General features: G+C 45.1%; 1 long non-coding RNA gene across 1 annotated transcript; it reads left to right on the plus strand.

The window, feature by feature from the left end:
- Positions 1-820: 820 nt before the first annotated feature.
- On the plus strand, positions 821-16,194 carry LOC133213268 (uncharacterized). Its single transcript, XR_009725754.1, has 4 exons — positions 821-930; positions 1,081-1,135; positions 14,026-14,200; positions 15,918-16,194. It is a non-coding gene; the product is annotated as an uncharacterized LOC133213268 (long non-coding RNA).
- Positions 16,195-16,665: the final 471 nt, after the last annotated feature.

Raw genomic sequence — 16,665 nt, forward strand, 5'->3', positions numbered from 1 at the left:
CTTACAGAAGCATCACGGCATGGCCAATCTTTCTCCTTTGGAAAGAGCAGGTACAAGCCACGCTGGGAGCAGGCTGTCAGAATTGCTTTACCAATGAGCTGCTATGGTAAATCCAGATTTCTGTGTTAGCTGCCTCTGGGGAACATGAGGAACTAACAGCAAGTTCATCTGGTAGCACAAACCACCAAAATGTTCTCCTAGGACAAAACAGCCGCCAGCTACAATGCTAAGGATACTGACATTCAGATTTATGCCTTTTTGCTTGCTCAGAGGTCCCTGCTGTCTCCAGCAGCTGTAGCTTGCTATTATCCATAGAGCAATACTATAAATAATACATAGTATTTACAGTGCTCTTTGTCCATAGATCTCAGAGTGCTCTGAGCAGGGCAGATTCCTTATTGGCGCAGAGAACACAAAGGTTAAGTGATTTGCTCAAAGTATCATAGGCAGTCTCTGACAAAACTAGGAAGAGGCATCACTCCCCCCACACCCCTTAATGTATCAGTCACTGAACAGGATCCTGAGCTCTACTCAAGGAGAAGCCAGAGTGGATTGTGGCCATCTGTATGCCAGCAAACACTTTTAATCAATCTGCTAATAGCAGAGTAAATCAACTTCCCATAGAGATTTTGTATGTGTGTATCTACCTATCATCTGTTGATAGGGGTGTTTGCATATATTCAGTTTTCTTACAGTACAGGGTCCATACTTGTAAGTGAGACCTTCTGGGGCATCTCAAGAAGGAAATGGTTGTGCTTCAGGCAAGAATCCCATTGGCAAATGAAGGAGGCTAATTTCTATTCTCCCATTATAAAAGCAGTGATGGTGGTTAAATGGTGTTTACATGTAACAGTTTGCAGCTGTGGTTCTCATGGGCAATCTCTTCAGAAGAGCCTGATAAAGAGCCCTGCTGACAGCAAGAAGTCTTCTGTAAGTGTTATTAATTACTTTCCCCTTTTTGCAGTTGTCTCTTTATTTTCATGTTTGAGTCTTTCCATGTGAGTAGCTAGCCTGATAGACTGATACAGGCACGTTAACAACAGCAAGTGTATCTGATGCAATTTGGCTCTTTTGTTTTAGAGATGTTATGCATGAATACAATCTGGAGTAGAAACTCAATTGTCCTATAAATCAGGTAAGCTGGTTCTTTCCTGTCTTCCTTCATTTTAAGAGCTTCCCCTTCAGCAGTCTTAAATATATAGTGGTTTAGAGCAAGCTGCATTAATACACCAGTGAATTCAAAGTCTGAGCAATGTAGCTAAATAATTACTTTGGAACTAGAGTTCTATGGAGGTAAGTGACTTGAAAAAGCGAAATAGGTATTAAATCGATGTGCAGCCTGCATTCATTAGCTCTAGAAACTACTTTCACACATTGTTTCCGTAATGAATGAGATGTAAATGAAATGAGCACACAGGAGACACTTTGATTTGGTTCTATATATTCAGCTTCTCCGAGACTCTCTGCTGTCATTCCCCTGTGGTCTGTGGGGCTGCTTCATTGTGGAAGATCCTTAGCAGGAGCTGAAGGATTCGTGTACTGTAACTTAGAGGAGTTTTTCATGTGTCATTTAAGGGAGTGTTGGTTGGACTCCTGTATGTATTGATCAAGCAAAGTCCAGTAAGCATCACTGAGGAATTAACTTGGGCAAGGAGTTATTGCTGTCAGATGATGCGTTTAGGAAATGCCTCAAACATGAAAAAAAGCCTCTGAGATGAATTTATTTAGTCCTTGAAAGCCCAGGAGCTCTGTCACGTATTTCTGTGTTTATTGTAGTACCATATCCTGTCTATGCACAGCATTAGGTTACTGCAGTGATGCTACCTGTAGTACAGCTACTATATAAAATCAGTTCCATGATACTCTCATCCCATACTATCAGAAATATGCAAGATAATGTGCCTGTTTGAAGTAGGAGAGGTCTGTGTCTTGCAAGAGAGTTAGTGCCAACCTGAGCTCCCTACACAGGAGTAGTAGGATTGACTATTCTTCACTGCCATGTCTGGCCCCGGAATGAGCTGCCTCTTGGGGACAGGTAGATGAGAGGTCTAAAGTCAGGATATCACAAAGTGCTAGGATTTCTGTTCTGTTTCCAGTTCACTTCTTACTATTAGAAGACTCTGAGAATGATCTGCTTGCGCACTTGGCAACAGGCACATGTTTAAACACCTTTCTGAATGTGTGTTTGGTCTGCAACAGCCATCATCTTCCTCAGGCACAGATAATGCCTCCTTCCTGTGAAATCAGTGAGTATGCTGCTTGGCTTCTTGGTGAAAGCTTTAGCAGATGAAGTTCAAAAGTTGCAGCAATAAGGGCCTGAGAAAAGCAGAACACCTGGTACATCATACCCATAATCAGGAGTGTTAGGAGGGCCAAGGTTACATGAGTCAAGCAAGTATGCCTAAAACTGGATCATTTTCTACCTTTTTGCTGATTTGATATGAAGACCTCTGTCAACAAATCCTTCATTATGCAGGCTTCCTGCGACAGCTCTGTGAGAAGCACCAAATTAAGCAGCCCACGTATGTAACATTAATGGCTGGAGAAGCAGCACTGCTGCTCTGTTTGTATGTACTGCCAATGCTCATTAAGAAATTCCTGTCACATTATAAAGGTGGCTGGTAGATTACATACGACAAGTTTCTGCATCTGCCTCCTTAAAACAGCCCCTGGAGCCCAGAGGCACACGTTCAGTACTGAACCACAGTTGTTTGCAATGTCTTCCAGAACTTAACTTGTTCCTTGTTTCAGTGGGTGCAAATGAGGCCTCCTGTTGCATTCCCCTTCTGCAGTCACAGATGCTTCTCTAACTCTGATCGATGCTGTGCTGGCATGCGGACAGTGGCTAGATATTTGGTACCTGAGTACTCAAACCAATACTGCCAGCAACAGAAAGCTGCAATTTTGAAGTGTAATGAGGAATTTGGTTATTCATGTTCAGACTTTCATTCCTATTAATTAAATTAGAGCTTACTACAGTCAGTTAACATAATAATGACCTAAAAAAACAATCCAAAGAGCTTTACTGCTCAGCCTTGATGATAGAAGCATGTGATGATGACTAAGAGTCCCATTTTCAACATTTTATTGAACTCTGTAAGCACTGATGAACAGTGGAGGAGAAATAAAGATGGGAGTAAAGGGACTATATTCTCCATGAGCAGTGCTTATCTTAGCACACACTGGATGTGGCCAGCTGCCTTCAGCAGAAGACTGTCCAGTGGCAGATTTTCACTGCAGCTTATCCCCCATCTGCTCTTGTGTGTTTGTATCTTAGCCTTCTTACAGAGACCAGTGTGAGGAGCTGGTCCAGAGAGCCTCAGCTGCATCCCTGCATGGTGATGCTCAGTAGCCAAGCACAGAGCTACTTCCTTTCAGGCAGCCATCATAGTCAGAAGTTCCTCTGATGATCCCTTCTTCTACCCTGTGCTGTGCCATGAGGTCCCATTGCAGATCTGATAGGTATCACCACCTACTGTGGGTGCCCAAGCTGTTGGGTGTCTCACTGGGTATCAGTAGAGAAGTGTGAGCTTAGCAGCAGGCTTTATACAGGTCCCCAAGAGCTTTAGTTCTTCTTGTACTGGTAATCCATGAGCCTCTGCTTTCTCTGTTGCACCTTCTGGATTGCTTGCTTAAAGGCTGCAGGACCATGCCCTGCCTGCACTGCTGCACAATGGGGCTGTGCTCTTTGGGGGAGGGCAATGTTGCTGGTGCCCCAGATGCTCCTGGGTTGCTTCTTCCCCCAGGATAATCTGTATCCCTGTGCTCTGCTCCTGGTGGGATTCTCCCACCAGCACAGATGCATCTCAGGCCTCCCTGTTTCTCCAGCAAATCCTTTGTCTCACTGACTGGGGGCACCTATTTGTAATCCTGTTGTCAGCAAGCCAAAAACCCAACTCACTGTCCTCCTCTCTGCCATTAATAACTTTGTACTGCTTTCTTTCACCAGTTCTCTCTCTCGGGTCTAATCAATAGCATTGCTCTTAGCATTTGGCATTCCCTTCTGCTCCACCAGTCAGGATACCAAGGTCACTTAAGTCCCTTTTGTGTTTCTCCTTAACATAGTATCAGGCTGCATGTCTTAACGCAAAATATTTTGTAATGCTGAAAAGTCCCCAGTATTGATCAGATCTAGCTCTGTACCCAGCTCTCTGCATACCCTTGACTGTAGCTTCAACACAGCACTCAATAATGTGTCTTTTGCAAGACCAGTTCATAGAACTGAAGCGGCATTTTTGGCAGGCTGTGAGCTCAGAAAGGTTTTTTCCATCGCACGGCACAGCCCTCGCACAATCACATCAGCCCCTGAAGAGCAATAGGATTTTAATCAGCTTTTCTAATTGCTTTGTCCCCTGGTCTAGTACAGAACCTGTGTCCCCTGCTCCTAAAGCACCCGTGATGAGGGGCTGTAATTGAAGAGGATGCTCTTCTAGCCCAATTTCAGTATGATTTGTGAGGCTACTGGGGGTGATTGCTGCAAAGTGGCAGCAGAGAGGGAGAGCAGACAGACAGACAGACAGACAGACAAGCTATGCACCATGACTCAAATCAGGCCTTGAACCAGGGGAAATGTCAAGGTTTTGGAGCCAGAGCCATTCCAGGGTGCAGAAAAATTTGGTACCAGCTAAATTATGCTGCTTTATTCCTCCTAAAAACATAGCATCACCCTCTCCTCCTCCAGAGTCAGACCCTTACATCTTGAAAACCTGGTTCAGCTTCTCACCCAGCAATGGCCTGGGCTATAAACAGCTTCTCTGTTTGGGGTGTAGGCTTGAAAGCTCCGTAGGGGATGGAAAAGAGAAAGGGGAAAGGAGGCAGGAAAAAGGAGCAAAGGGGACTTAGCTGGGACATGGTGTGTATTTTGTTGGGAAGAGAACAGCAACAAAAACTGCCATTTCTGGGCTTCATGAGGTGTAAACAGCCTGGGAATGCCCTGCTTTGTTATCTGCTGCTTTGGCTTCGTGTGGAAGCAAAGGGTGGGAGATTGTAATTTTCTGTTATAAGGTAGCAGGAAGCCTTAATGCATATTCATGTATTTGTGTGTGTGTGTATACATACATGTGTCTTATATATGTGTGAAACAGACTTATGCTGCCCTCGTTTCTAGCTGTAATTCATCAATTGCTTACTACCACTTCCCCATCCCCCATTTTAATATTTTCACTTACCGTACTTTGAAGAGCTAGAAATAGCTTGTCAGATTGAGACAGCTCTTGAGAAGTTTAATTTTCCTAATGCTTGTTGGAAATCCCCTTCCTGAATCTGCAGGAATATTAAGGTTCTTAGCATGAGCTGTGCAGAGAGGGAATTTGCAAGTAAAGCTGTCAGTGAATTGCAATTGGGTTAGGAGAGGCTTGATGGACAACACCAGTGGGTGCAGGATCTGTCTAACCCAGGAGGGAAGGATGCTGTGGGTGGCAGAGCTGGGACGGGGAGGAAGGGGTAGGTGCTGGCTGTTTGCTTTCTGTCTGCCAGACCTACAGGGAATAGTCAGACAACATGAGAGCAGAGGCACAGGGAATGTTTACAAGCAAAGGTAACAGTTGTAATGGCTTTTGCTGCTGATTCCCCAATGGGTCTCTGCTGTCACTGCTGGTAGGAATGTGTTGCTCCTGGTTGCTGGCAGTGTGGTGCTCCCATGACCCCTGCAGAAAGGTGTTGCTGTGTTGCTGACTGTGCCCCTGCACCCTGGTGGGAACAGTGGGGAGCCTCTTACAGAACCAGTGTTAAGAGTGCAGGGACAGGGTTTAAACGAAGCTTGAACAAGAGTGCTATTAACAGCACTGTTCATTACCTGAGTGCTCAGTGCCAGTCCCAGGAAGGTGGTACCAGTGTGAAGGATTTTTCATGTAAAGAGAGGAAATAAAAAGGTATTTTGCAAGCAGCCAGAGAATATCAAGTGTTCCCTCGCTATTGACAGTGACAGGGAAGCACAGTCATTTGGGAATAGGTAATCTGCCAATGTTTGAATCCCTCTCCTTGCTTCCGAGTCCAAATAGAGGTCCCTCCCTCACGAGTACATATACCAAAGGGGATTGTTCCCCCTGTACCATCAGGTGGATGTGAATAAGCAGCCACATTTGCAAAAGCAGGGTCCTAGCAGGGCTTTTCCATGCCAAGTTCCGAGGTGTCTGCTGAGTGCAGCTGTAGGTGCTGGCAAGCCCAGAAGATGTGCTGAACCAAATCCACAGCAGGATCAGCACTGAAGACAAGGCCAGTGGTTGCTGCTGGAGCTGGGACCCAGTGTCCTGGCTCCGAGCCATTCCTATTGCATGCTGTTGCATATATGCTTAATAAAAGGCAGATAATTTGAGTGGAAGTGCCAAGCGAGTGTCCTCCTCCTGGGAAGCCAGCAGCTCTGTTTGCTGATGGCTGTCACCAAGCTGCTTGACACACAATAGCCTCGCATGGGGGTTCAAAGAGGCAGGCAAGCAATCAGCCCTCTTCCTCCATCCTAAGCAGAAGCAAAATAGTTAAGTAAGATCAGAAGGGCTGATAATTCCTCCTCCTCCTCCTCCTTTACCACCTGCTATTTTCTCCCTGAGTGTCTGGACTCAAAGAATTACTGAAATTAAATATCACAATTGAGGCTGCCCATTGTTCCCTGCTCTGTAATGCGCTGGAGTGGCACCTTTGTATTCATCCATCCATCCCCATCTCCTCAGATATGCTGCTCGCACAATAGTTATTGTTGTAGAAGGGACCTGGAATGAGCTCTTGCATTATTCACTTCATTTATTTTGATACAATATTTGAAGCCACTTCATTAAATTCTCTTACAATGTCCTGTCAGTTTTTTTCTCCCAGCCTCCTTGCCAATGCCTGGCTCATACAGATAATGTAGCAACAGTGATATGGGGTGTGGGGAGGTAGGGAATAGACTTGTTTTCTATGAAAAGGGATAGCTGTGAACTACTTAACCTGACTTATTGATCTCAGGATCCCCTCCCTTCTCCTTTTCTCCCCCCAAAGAGTACAACTAGCTTGCAACACATCATTTGTGGGTAGTAGATCTGGGCAGTAAATACTCAGGATAATTAAGTTGGACAAAGAAAAAACCACATAGCTTTACAGACAGGGTGTGGATATGCAGAGGAAGACAGGATACACACACCTATTTACTAGCACTGAAAGGAGAAATGCAGTCTCTCTCATCACTCTCTTGTCATAGAGGTAAGGGTTCAGTCTCATGAGTTCTTTTGCTCCTTTCAGTGTTCCAAGTGCTTGTAGCAGAGGCGGGACTGGTGTAAGCTGGCCTTACGGTCACTTGGCCTGCTGTTATCCTGGCACTGCAGGGTTTGTGGGGGCTTCCAGAGATGTTGGGGAGCTTTTCTCCCAGCTATGGTGTGCAGATTGCTCCAGGGGAAGGGGTAGAGTTTGGCTCAGCAGTTCCAAGTTTGCAGTGAGCAGGATGGATGTTGGAGAAATGAGTTTTGTATGATGGAACTGCAATTCTTCCCAGGTTACTTTTTAACAGGGGTTTCTGTCCTGCCTTCTCATAAGAACAGCCCATGCAGTGCTTAACTTTCAAAGGCATAAGGGCTCCCCTGCACTTAACTGTTTTACTACATTTTGAGCAGTTTTACATGATTATCTATGTCCTTCCCTCTCCTCCAAGCTCTCCCCATTCACCTTCTCATTAAAGCACAGCAAAGGCAGTGGTCTCCAGCTGCCCTAGCAGTTATTCTGAAAGGGGAAACTTGCTACCTTCTGCAGGGAATTGGAGTCTCCCTTGTGTGCATGGCTGTCCGAATAAAAAGAAGTGAATAAAAAAACCACCACCAGCAAATGAATATCTGTTGGGTCCATGGATCCTGTGGTGGTGCCTGGAGGATTGTCTTGGCCAGGACACTCAGGAGTGAACTGTGGCTCCAGATTAGGCTCTGGCTCTGCAACCACATGTGCTTTCCATTGAGGTACATAGTTAAGTTTATTGGAGGAAGAGAACTAGTTCTATGTTTACCCTTTGTATGTAAACAGGTATGAGGTTTCACCTATTTGTCCTTATATTTATCTTTGCTGTTAAACATCCAAAGCCAAAATGCCCAAGGAAAGGTATTGTTTTTGTATTTGTATATGTATTTGTTTGCAGTGGAAAATAAATACTAATCTGGAGGTAACTTTAGATCTGGGTGAATTAGAAACAAGTAGCTTTTGTTTTACAGCTGGAGAATAGGCTTTCTTGGACTACCCCTGGATGTGAAGAACTGCAGTGGAGTCGTCAGACTCTGTACTCATGTAGCAGTTAAACCAGTAGGCCTCAAGCAGGAGCCACAGAGGTGAGGAAATCTTAGGCCAGACCAAAAGGAACTGCTTCATGCAATGTACTTCAGAACCTTTGGGACAGCTTCTATAAACGTGAGGCAGACAGAGCCAATTGTGATGGGCAAGGTAAAGACTTGATTGTTTCTGTGATAGCAGCACTAATAAATCCTGTCATTTCCATATCTCTGGTTTTGGCACTACAGAGAAGCTTGTGGCCCCTGCAACACCCAGCAGCTGGGGTGCATGTTCTCCTCCCAGCCTTTTAATGCAGGCTTTCTGCAGCAGCATATATTTCCTTCTGTGACAGATGAGAGCCGTGGAGCCAAAGGCAGCCAGAACTCTTTTTCATCCTAATTGCTCTGCAGCTCGCTCCTCCTTCAGAAAGTACCTTGCTGAAATATTGCAGTGACCATAAATTCTGTATGTATTGAGAGAGGAGAATGATTATTTGGCTGTTTAGACTATATTTGCCCCTAAATGTAGAGCACAGTTGATACCTGGACCTTGTGTGTTGATTTACTGATTTCATTTAGTCAAGAGGCTGGGACAGCTTTTTAGGACAGAAGAGACAGGAAACAAGTCATTACCAGCAGCTCCTGTCAGAGGTTATTGTTGGTTGTTTGTCATCGTGGTGGTGTGAGGTTTCTGTCAGCTGGCAGGAAGGGCCTGGGCTTGCCTTATCCTAGAGTCCTCTGGAAGCTGTGCCTGGCTGGATGGCCCTGGTGGCTTGATGGTTAGTGGCAGCTCTGTTTGGGATCAGCTCAGGGATGACGGCATGATGGTATATACTAGAGACCCTCTCCTAGCAAGGGCTGGAGAGCACATTAGGACCTCTAACTAGCATGTGACAGTATAGAAAGGCATCTTAGGGTTTCTCTTCCATTGTTTTGGAGGCTGCTGTTGCATTTCACGTCTCTTAACGGAGATGTTTCAGGCTCTCGTGCTGTGTATTCAGGGGAATGTGACATGATCAAAGTTGCTTCTACATGCAGTGCCAAGGCAAAGCAAGGCAGTAATAATTTCCACCTGTTTTTTTTGTTCCTTCCTTTAACCATATCTGTTGCTATCAGATGTGAGCTCAGGACCTGCATGAGGCATCAAAATGCAGGAGGCAGGCTGGCCCAGCTGCTGATAGAGCTACACACAAAGTAGGGGAAGCTTCAGCTCATAAAGTCTTGTGTTGGGGTTGGTTTTTCTTAAGTTTTTCCTTATGGAAATGAATATTGGATATAAAGTAAAGGCTTAGTTTCGGGGAAAGTCTTACGGGAATTGTTCCATAGCATTTTGCAGGGTTGTAGGTTTTTTGCCTTTTAAATAACCTTAATTGGGTAAAACTGGACTCAAAAGGCTTCATTTGCAACTGTTTGAATTAACTTTTTCAGGAAGAAATAATAGAGGTGGGTAATCAAAACTACAGTGATGCACTTCTTGTAAGTGAATTAATCATCCACATGTTGGTTTACCTTAGGTTAAATTACCATAGAGGGACTAGGAAAGAGCTAATAAGGAACACAGCCTGAGCTCCCAGCCTCCAAGGGCAGCCTTGTTCCCAGTGGACAACTTGTTAATAGATTGACATTTAAATACTTGGTGTGAAGAGTGAAGGACCACTGGCTGTGGCATAAACCAGTTTTCAAGTCATTCATAATCTTTATGGAGAAGTCAATTAAAGATCTTACTGGAAAGCAGGGGTTCATGGCACAAATGTCTGCTCCTGATTTATCAGTCACAGAAGTAGTTTCCCATCAAAGTCAATATGGAGCAATATTCCACAGAGCTTTTTCCTCTGGTGACAATTATTTTAATTACTCTGGGGACAGATGAATTCTCATTTTTTGTATATACAATATTACCATCTAGCAACCACTTGGTTTATTGAACCCATTGAGCTGTATCATGGCTGGTGTCACGTCACACCTCAGCCTGGCACCGGCTGATGTGCGCACCCACTTCCAAGCAAGACCTACAGATTCCTAATGGGGAAAAAAGGCAGGGAAACAATAATATCATGGGCATATACCCTTCTCCCCAGCAGTACTTATCACTGCAGGAAGCAAACATGCAAACCCCTGTTGCACACAGATTCAGTGCAGCCATTGGAGCTGGGCACAGGGTGAGTGCCAGCACAGTGAGGAAGGTGTCAGCTCCACAGGGATGAACCTGTTTTCTTGCACGTTTCTCTGGGCTCCTTGGTCCTTCTGAGCCAGTGCAGCTGCAGACGCTTTGTTCATCCTCGCTCAGCTGTGATCGTGCTGATTTATGCCGGGAGCATCTCGCCTATCTGCCTGCTTCAAGGCACTGGTGCAGCCACACATCTGTTCCCGCAGCTCCTGACCCTGCTGCGCTGTGCTGTGCTGTGACAGACTGGCCTGTGGAGGCAGAGGGAGGAAAGCGGATGATCTTTATTCCAGGTTGGGCTGTGAGAGACAGAACAGGGGAGCAGGGGCAGGGGCAGTGTGTGGGGCACAGCCTAACCCCGGCCCATGCAGGGCCCTCTGGTGAGGGTGGGCAGAGCAGTGGTGTAGGAGAGCAGCCGTGCAGCACTGGTGATAGATTTCCTGCTGAGTGTTTTGTTTCATTACAAATGCCTGCTTCAGTTGCAGGACAGTTAGAGTTGAGGAATATTCTCTTTCACAGAAAAGTGCAACACTTTCAACTGCTCTCTATTGAGCAAACTCTACTGCATTAGTGTGTCCTTTTCTTTCGTTTTTATGACTACTGAGACAGTTGATGGTTTAGTCCTTTTTACTTCTGAAGCCAGAGCTGTTGTCACTGTTACCAACCTCTAACTCTATGCTGACATCCACAATCAAAGTAGGTTTTATTAACCATATCCTTTTGGTAAGTTTGGTTTTAGTCTAAGTTGGCATCAGATGTTTTCTAGCAAAGAGTTCAGGCTGCTGGGTTTAAGAGGCCTCTGACAGCACCCCTGTGTTAGTATTGGGCAGCAGAAAAGAGAAATGGAACGTGTTTATATGTGTGGGACTTGATCTTCCTCTTCACTTCAGCCACTGAGAACTGGAGAGGATTCAGAGAGGGGAATATTAAAAGGTTGAAAAAGTCCTTAGAGCAAGCGAGAGAGTCAAGGAGCGCAATCCATACCGTGTATCAAAGGGAGCTTATGTGGCGCTTTGATCATAACCCCGAAGTACTTAGGTGGTGAACATAAATTTGAAGAGACTCTTTAATCCATAGGCAAAGACGTGACCGCCAGGCTATGGAGCTGTAGCTGTGTAAATGTAGAACCAGAAACAAGTTTCTTGCAGGGAGGGAACAGGTCACCCAGGATCCCAGCAGGTTTATGCGGGTTTTTTAGATGCTTTTCTGGAAGTGTTCTGGTTCGGGTGCTGCTGCTGGGCTGGATGTGGGAACTCAGAAGGTCTGTGCCTAAGTTTGAATAAGATGACTGTCTTCTGGTCTCAAAACATCATCTGGCAGTCCCTGGGTAAGGCTCTCTGTAGAAAAAAAGGTTTAAAATAACGTTCTCAGCTCTGTTCAGCTCTAATTCCTTTGAACACAAACTCTGTTATGTCTAAGGCAAGCTAAGGACTGGTTTTAATCTGACACAGGTGCACAGACTGCAGTCACATTATGTCTCATTCCACTGATGCTAACTGAGAACATGTTTCAAACTGTACATTGCTTGTTGCCCATGAAGAGGCCTGACAGAGTTTGCTGAAGTGAGGTTCCCACAGTGTCCACTGAGTGCTAAATCCTTCAGAGCCACATTCTAACTTCAGCCACGTGAGTGGCATCACCTGCAGTGTTCGCTTTGATTTTCAGCATCGCTCTGTTTGAGCAGCTCAGGCTTCCCCGTTACTCATCTCGCAGTATCCCCACAGTATAGGAGCAGTCGCCTCCTGTGCAAGTGTGGCCACTGCATGCTAAGCTCTCACCTCATAAACACTAGTCTAGAGTCCTATGGCCTTATGCCTCATTTTGGAGTACACCAAAAGACCACCCCCCACCCCCCCTTTATTTTGAAGGTACCCACCCCAGCCTGACCACAGGAATTCCTATACACACTGCAATTCTCTGTTAAATGGCTCATCTTTCAGAATATTCCATTAACCCTTGTTCTGTTGGTGGCTTCAACTTGGCAGTGGGGATGGGAACTCGGCCTCCCATCTTCGGCTTTAAATCCAAGTCAAGCGGTGGCGATGAAATTGTGTGGTTTGAATAATTCTGTGTGTTTTCTCACTAGAATACTGAGCTAGAGCCTTAACCTCCCCAGCAGTTCATGGCAGTTACAGCTGAGTTATTTGATTAAAATACTATTTTTACCAGCCACTTGAAAGTGCTGCAGCAATCTGATTTATTCTCATTGTTAGTGCTTGTTTGTTTAGTCCTTCAGCTGAAATCAACTTACCATTCATTTAGTACTAATGCCAAGGGAAAGCATTGTATTCAAAAATAATGGAGCATAATGTGCAGCAAAACATGGGTATTTTGCTCACGCAGTTGCATATATATACACAATGGAAATTATTTGGTGGCTTAGGGTGTTAATCTGCTTCCCCTGTGAATGGGTACTGGCAGCTTTTGTATCAGCCCACAGCTATCCCCTGTTCCACAGAGGAAGTTGGGGTATCCATGGCCAGAGATGGAGTCTTTTGCTCTGAGGTTATGTGCTGAGAGTTGCCACAAGTACATGACAATGCACTTGTCACAAGTGCTTTTTTCTGCAGAATCTGAATTTCTTTGTATTTTCTGTTGACCTGAAAAATACCGGGAAACTAGAGAGATGGAACAGTTAAAATCCCCAGTTTTAAAGCAGTAGTGAGAGTTGAGTGCCCAGTTTATGACACAAAGGTCTGACTTCTGAGGTGTACTGCACAGCCAATATTCTTAATAGAATCAGTGGGAGATGGGAATGCCCTGAGGCCCCGGTGCCTCGGAGCAAAGATGCACACAAAAGCTGCTTTTAGTGTCTATTTGATATTCTGCATTCCCCAAATCTGAACTCGAGGTCTAAGCCATTAGCATCCTTCTAAAAAGTCTTTGCAAGGCTTACTCTTGCTAATAATGTGTTTTGGGTGGTTTTACATTTCTTAATAAGATCCTGCCAACTGATGTGTTGTTGAAAATGCAGTTTTCAGTGCTCAGGTGGATGGATGCTCAGTTACACATAAAGCTTGATGCGACTGAATTTTAACACTGCCGTAACAGAATTTGACTTTTCTTGTTAAAAGTAAGAGCTCACTTATTTCACACTAGGCAGAGAGCTTCTAACCCTGGGATGTTGTAGGGAGGACTGGCAATAAGCTTTTTTCAGTGATATCTAGTGATAGGACAAGGGGCAATGGGTGTAAACTGGTGCATAGAAGGTTCCACGTTAACATCAGGAAGAACTTCTTTACTGTGAGAGTGACAGAGCACTGGAACAGGTTGCCCAGGGGGGTTGTGGAGTCTCCCACATTGGAGATATTCAAGGCCCGACTGGACAAGTTCCTATGTGATGTACTGTAGGTTACCCTGCTCTTGCAGGGGGGTTGGACCAGATGATCTCTTGAGGTCCCTCCCAACCCTTGGGATTCTGTGAAAATATATGTCTTCTGTGAAAGGGGGAAAGCAGGGCAAACATCACCAGTGTATCCTCAATTACTGCATCTGTATTAAGGGGCTCGTCTGGTTTTTCTCCCCACAGATGAAGTAAGGTTTTATTTAAAATAATTTAATCTGGCTCAGTCTTCAGTGGCTCACAGTTCAAGCCCAGAGGCTTGGATAATATGACTTATTTTCTCTGATTTTCCACAGCAGACACGCTACAGAAGTCTCTCCCTCCAGTACAGCCAGATTCCCAAGTCTTGCCCTGAAAGCGGTGTGGCAGCAACTCGATTTATTACCTCCCCAGCACACATGAGGTGTACCTGGTTCTCCTGTTCCAGGCAAACACCTACTTCAGCTGTAAACTCTTCTGACATTTCTGACAGAGGTAATTATAGTGCTCTGGGGGACTTTTGGCCTTACCAAAAATAGATGGGAACAGGGAGACAGGAATTTACAGGCAAAACTACAAAGATGCTGAGAGGAACAGCATCTATATTATGTGACAGCTTCTGAAAGAGCATCACAAAAGTACCTGCTACAGCTAAAGGGTTTTTTTGCTCCTGTGATTAAGTTTCTATCTTTCTGGAATTCCTCCAGTACCAAGACACATGATTGGAAGTCCTTGTATGCGTGTTATTTGTGTGACATCTGTGGTGGTGCTGGAACACGTTTTACATCAGTGCAACACCTTAGGAAGGTGTAGACCTGTTCTGACTCTTACACACCTGCAGTGCACAAAGCTAACAGTGGATGCAGGTTTCTGTGGGATTTGAGATCAAGCCATTGTGGTGTCTTTGCTTAAAGCAGGAACCTGGTTTGCTGTGATTCAGAAACCAAACTTTCTTTCAATTAAAGGAAAGTTACCTGTTGTTTACTTTTAGAAAATAATTACATTTCCTTCCCCAAATGTTATAGCAAAACTGATACATTTATTAGTAGTTTTACATGTATTTAAATACAGAAAAATTACTGTCGAAAAACCAAAATACTGTTGAGGGTAGACCAGCAAGTTGGGCAGTGAATAAATCCTGGGGAACACTTGTTCTGCTTGTTGTCTATAGCTGTGTTCACTGCGCAGATGCTCTTCCAAGTAGATCTGTCATCAGAACAGCGGTACCCCTGTGTTACATCCTACCTGGATGTAAGAGGGTGATCAAGAGAAGCTCAGAGGTATTTGTAGCCATTTAATTGCTGTCCTAATGGATAGCATGTCCCATCTGCAGCAACCTTGCACACACCACATGTGTGGGATGCTGCTGTCGCCTGCAGAGTTCACACGTCTTCAGGAGCTTCCTCCCTTCCATGTTCCTGTTGGAACAAGTCCAGAGGAGGCCACGAGGATGATCAGGGGCTGGAGCACCTCCCGTATGAAGACAGGCTGAGAAAGTTGGGGCTGTTCAGCCTGGAGAAGAGAAGGCTGCGTGGAGACCTCAGAGCAGCCTTCCAGTATCTGAAGGGGGGCATATAGGGATGCTGGGGAGGGACTCTTCATTAGGGACTGTAGTGATAGGACAAGGGGTAACGGGTTAAAACTTAAACAGGGGAAGTTTAGGTTGGATATAAGGAATAATTTCTTTCCTGTTAGGGTGGTGAGGCACTGGAGTGGGTTGCTCCATCCCTGGCAGTGTTCAAGGCCAGGTTGGATGAAGCTTTGGGTGATATGGTTTAGTGTGAGGTGTCCCTGCCCATGGCAGGGGGGTTGGAACTTGATGATCTTAAGGTCCTTTCCGACCCTAACTATTCTGTGATTCTATGGTATCTGTTTCTTGTGGCTCCTCTTTCAGGTGTTCTTCTAAAAAGACGCTCTCCCCTTGTCAGAAAGTTGGCACCTGAATTTGGGGTGGAATTTACCTTACTGAGCTGTGGGTGTTGGAAAGGTCTCACCCAGTGGAGACAAATATCTGCTCTAGGTGGATCACCCTCACCTAAGGCTACGTTGATGAACTATAGTTTTGATGAGGCCTGAACTCTCCACTGACCATAAAGGAAATGTGGAAAAATAGTTTTCTACATTTATGAGATCCTCATATGAAGGGAGATTAATCTTGCTAACCATAAAGTAGCTCAGAGGAAATCAGTTCCTGACTATTATCTTCATGCAGAAATTCCCCTGCTGAGTAATCATTTCTTTTCCATGGATCTAAGATTACCTCCGTTCATTTCTTTGTAGGCAGGGTAAGCATTTGTCTCTCTTCCTTCAGCTGAGCTGCTGCGTGTGTCCATCACTGGCACATAAGGCATCAGGAGACCCCAGCCTCACAGAGCAAGAGTCTAAATAGCACTTTCAAGGGGGGGAAATTCCCAAGTTCTTGTTATTGAGTCTCACCTGCTGGAGCAGGGAGTTCTAATTCCATGAATTGCTCTTCTTCTTATCCTCAAAACAAACTTCTTGAAAGATAGCAGTAATACTCCTGCAAAGCTTCCCTTGCTTAGCAAAGAGGGTTGAGGACACACTTCTGTTTCTGCTATGCTGACTTTCCCGTTTCACTCATGGTTTTCCCTGTATGTCCACAGGCACATCCATAGCTGCCGTGTCTCAGCACTGCACAGTGCCCTGTGTGCCGGGCTGCTGCTGCAAAGGGTATCCCACATTCGAGCTGAGTCAGGTGACTCCATCCTGCTATAGAGCTGCTCCTGGCAAAGTCAGAGCTCAGCAGGCTGTAGGATGAAAGGACAGAGGTAGCTTCAGTGTAGAACAGTGTTACTCAACAGTGATGGCTGGGAGACTTCTCCTTAAACACATCCTGATGTCTTATTCAAACAACATGCAGGGACAAATGTTTTAAGAGTGGAGGGGATAGAAGAATGATCTCATTAAGCTACAGAAAAGTAACTAAAAAGGATGGAAGC

Source organism: Neopsephotus bourkii, unplaced genomic scaffold (genome assembly GCF_033783945.1).
Source record: "Neopsephotus bourkii isolate Nb327-2 ecotype Australia unplaced genomic scaffold, CSIRO-AGI_Nbou_v1 NB_795, whole genome shotgun sequence".
NCBI lineage: Eukaryota > Metazoa > Chordata > Aves > Psittaciformes > Psittacidae > Neopsephotus > Neopsephotus bourkii.